Raw genomic sequence first — 4,106 nt, 5'->3', positions numbered from 1 at the left:
GTTTGCTAGTTTTTTGTTGAGGATTTTTGCATCATGTTCATCAGTGATATTTGCCTGTAGTTTCTTATTTGTGACATCTTTGTCTGCTTTTGGTATCAGGGTGATGGTGGCATCGTAGAATGAGTTTGGAGTGTTCGTCCCTCTGATATATTTGGAAGAGTTTGAGAAGGACAGGTGTTAGCTCTTCTCTAAATGTTTGATAGAATTTGCCTGTGAAGCCATCTGGTCCTAGGCTTTTGTTTGTTGGAAGATTTTTAATCACAGTTTCAATTTCAGTGCTTGTGATTGGTCTCTTTATATTTTCTATTTCTTCCTGGTTCAGTCTCAGGAGGTTGTGCTTTTATCATAATTTGTCCATTTTTTCCAGGTTGTCCATTTTATTTGCATAGAGTTGCTTGTAGTAATCTCTCTTGATCCTTTGTATTTCTGCAGTGTCAGCTGTTACTTCTCCTTTTTCATTTCTAATTCTATTGATTTGATACTTCTCCCTTTTTTTCTTGATGAGTCTGGCTAATGGTTTATCAATTTTGTTTATCTTCTCAAAGACCCAGCTTTTAGTTTTATTGATCTTTGCTCTTGTTTCCTTTGTTTCGTTTTCATTTATTTCTGATCTGGTCTTTATGATTTCTTTCCTTCTGCTAACTTCGGGGGTTTTTTTGTTCTCCTTTCGCTAATTGCTTTAGGTGTAAATTTAGGTTTTTTATTTGAGATGTTTCTTGTTTCTTGAGGTAGGATTATTGCTGTAAACTTCCCTCTTAGAACTGCTTTTGCTGCATCCCATAGGTTTTGGGTGGTCGTGTTTTTATTGTCATTTGTTTCTAGGTATTTTTGATTTCCTCTGATTTCTTCAGTGATCTCTTGGATGTTTAATAGTGTATTGTGTAGCCTCCATGTGTTTGTATTTCTTACAGATTTTTTCCTGTAATTGATATGTAGTCTAATAGTCTTGTGGTCGGAAAAGATACTTGATACAATTTCAATTTTCTTGAATTTACCAAGGCTTGATTTGTGACTCAAGATATGATCTATCCTGGAGAATGTTCCTTGAGCACTTGAGAAGAAAGTGTATTCTGTTGTTTTGGGATGGAATGTCCTATAAATATCAATTAAGTCCATCTTGTTTAATGTATCATTTAAAGCTTGTGTTTCCTTATTTATTTTCATTTTGGATGATCTGTCCTTTGGTGAAAGTGCAGTGTTAAAGCACCCTACTATGATTGTGTTACTCTCGATTTCCCCTTTTATGGCTGTTAGCATTTGCCTCATGGATTGAAGTGCTCCTGCGTTGGGTGAATAAATATTTACAATCATATCTTCTTCTTGGATTGATCCTTTGATCATTATGTAGTGTCCTTCGTCTCTTGTAATAGTCTTTATTTTAAAGTCTATTTTGTCTGGTATGAGAATTGCTACTCCAGCTTTCTTTTGATTTCCATTTGCATGCAGTATCTTTTTCCATGCCTTCACTTTTAGTCTGTATGTGTCCCTAGGTCTGAAGTGGGTCTCTTGTAGACAGCATATACACAGTCTTGTTTTAGTATCCATTCAGCCAGTCTATGTCTTTTGGCTGGGGCATTTAATCCATTTACATTTAAGGTAGTTATCACTATGTATGTTCCTGTTACCATTTTCTTAATTGTTTTGGCTTTGTTACTGTAGGTCTTTTCCTTCTCTTGTGTTTCGTGCCTAGAGAAGCTGCTTTATCATTTGTTGTAAAGCTGGTTTGGTGGTGCTGAATTCTCTTAACTTTTGCTTGTCTGTAAAGGTTTAATTTCTCCGTTGAATCTGAATGAGATCCTTGCTGGGTAGAGTCATCTTGGTTGTAGGTTTTTCCCTTTCATCACTTTAAATATGTCCTGCCACTGCCTTCTGGCTTGCAGAGTTTCTGCTGAAAGATCAGCTGTTAACCTTATGGGGATTCCCTTGTATGATGCTTGTTGTTTTTCCCTTGCTGCTTTTAATATTTTTTCTTTGTATTTAATTTTGGTAGTTTGATTAATATGTGTCTTGGCATGTTTCTCCTTGGATTTATCCTGTATGGGATTCTCTGTGCTTCCTGGACTTGATTGATTATTTCCTTTCCCCTATTAGGGAAGTTTTCAGCTATAATCACTTCAAATATATTCTCAGTCCCTTTCTTTTTCTCTTCTTCTGGGACCCCTCTAATTTGAATGTTGGTTTGTTTAATGTTGTCCCAGAGGTCTCTGAGACTGTCCTCAATTCTTCTCATTCTTTTTTCTTTGTTCTTCTCTGCAGTAGTTATTTCCACTATTTTATTCTCCAGGTCACTTATCTGTTCTTTTGCCTCAGTTATTCTGCTATTGATCCCTTCTAGGGAATTTTTAATTTCACTTATTGTGCTGTTCATCGTTGTTTGTTTGCTCTTTATTTCTTCTAGGTCCTTGTTAAACATTTCTTGTATTTTCCCCATTCTATTTCCAAGATTTCAGATCATCTTTACTATCATTACTCTGAATTCTTTTTCAGGTAGACTACCTGTTTCCTCTTCATTTGTTTGGTCTGGTGGGTTTTTACCTTGCTGCTTCATCTGCTGTATATTTCTCTGTCTTCTCATTTTGCTTAACGTACTGTGTTTGGGGTCTCCTTTTCACAGGCTGCAGGTTTGTAGTTCCCGTTGTTTTTGGTGTCTGCTCCCAGTGGGTAAGGTTGGTTCAGTGGGTTGTGTAGGCTTCCTGGTGGAGGGGAATGGTGTCTATGTTCTGGTGGATGAGGCTGGATCTTGTCTTTCTGGTGGGCAGGACCGCATCCAGTGGTGTGTTTTGTTGTGTTTGTGACCTTATTATGATTTTAGGCAGCCTCTCTGCTAATGGGAGGGGCTGTGTTCCTGTCTTGCTAGTTCTTTGGCATAGGGTGTCCAGCACTGGAGCTTGCTGATCGTTGAGTGGAGCTGGGTCTTAGCGTTGAGATAGACATCTCTGGGAGAGCTTTCGCCATTCGATATTATGGGGAGCCGGGAGATCTCTGGTGGCCCAGTGTCCTGAACTCAGCTCTCCCACCTCAGAGGCAGAGGCCTGACACCCAGCCAGAGCACCAAGACCCTGTCAGCCACATGGCTCAGAAGAAAAGGGAGAAAAAAAGAAAGAAAAGTAAAATAAAATAAAATAAATTTATTAAAATAAAAAATATTAAAAAAATAAGAAAAAAAATTAAAAGAGAAAAAAAAATCAAGAAAGAAGAGAGCAACCGGGCTTCCCTGATGGCGCAGTGGCTGAGAGTCCGCCCACCGATGCAGGGGACACGGGTTCGTGTCCCGGTCCAGGAGGATCCCACATGCCGTGGAGCTGCTGAGCCAGTGAGCCATGGCTGCTGAGCCTGTGCATCTGGAGCCTGTGTTCCGCAACGGGAGAGGCCACAACGGTGAGGGGCCCGCATACTGCAAAAAAAAAAAAAAGGAAGTGAGCAACCAAACCTAAAATCAACTCCACCAATGATAGCAAGTGCTAAAAACTATACTAAAAAAAACCCCAAAATGGACAGGCAGAGCCATAGGACAAATGTTAAAAGCAAAGCTATACAGACAGTATCACACAAAGAAGCATACACATACTCACAAAAAGAGAAAAAGGGAAAAAAATATGTATCTTTATATTTTTAAAAAAGGAAGAGAACAATCAAATCAATAAACAAATCTACCAATGATAATAAACTCTAATTACTAAACTAAGATAAACAAAAAACCAGGAACAAATTCGATGCAGAAAGCAAACCCCAAGTCTACAATTGCTCCCAAAGTCCACTGCCTCAATTTTGGGATGATTCGTTGTCTCTTCAGGTGTTCCACAGATGCAGGGTACATCAAGTTGATTGTGGAGCTGCTGGGAGAAATTCCCTTTCTCTTCTTTGTTTCCACAGCTCCCAGTGTTCAGCTTTGGATTTGGACCCGCCTCTGTGTGTAGGTCGCCGGAGGGCGTCTGTTCTTCACACAGACAGGACGGGGTTAAAGGAGCCGCTGACTCGGGGGCTGTGGCTCACTCAGGCCGAGGCTGAGGGAGGGGCACGGAGGCGGGGCCAGCCTGCGGCGGCAGAGGCCAGCATGACGTTGCACTATCCTGAGGTGCGCCACACGCTCTCCCGGGGAAGTTGTC

This window comes from Lipotes vexillifer, unplaced genomic scaffold, assembly GCF_000442215.2.
Source record: "Lipotes vexillifer unplaced genomic scaffold, Lipotes_vexillifer_v1.1 scaffold506, whole genome shotgun sequence".
Lineage (NCBI taxonomy): Eukaryota > Metazoa > Chordata > Mammalia > Artiodactyla > Lipotidae > Lipotes > Lipotes vexillifer.
This window is presented reverse-complemented; position numbering follows the sequence as displayed.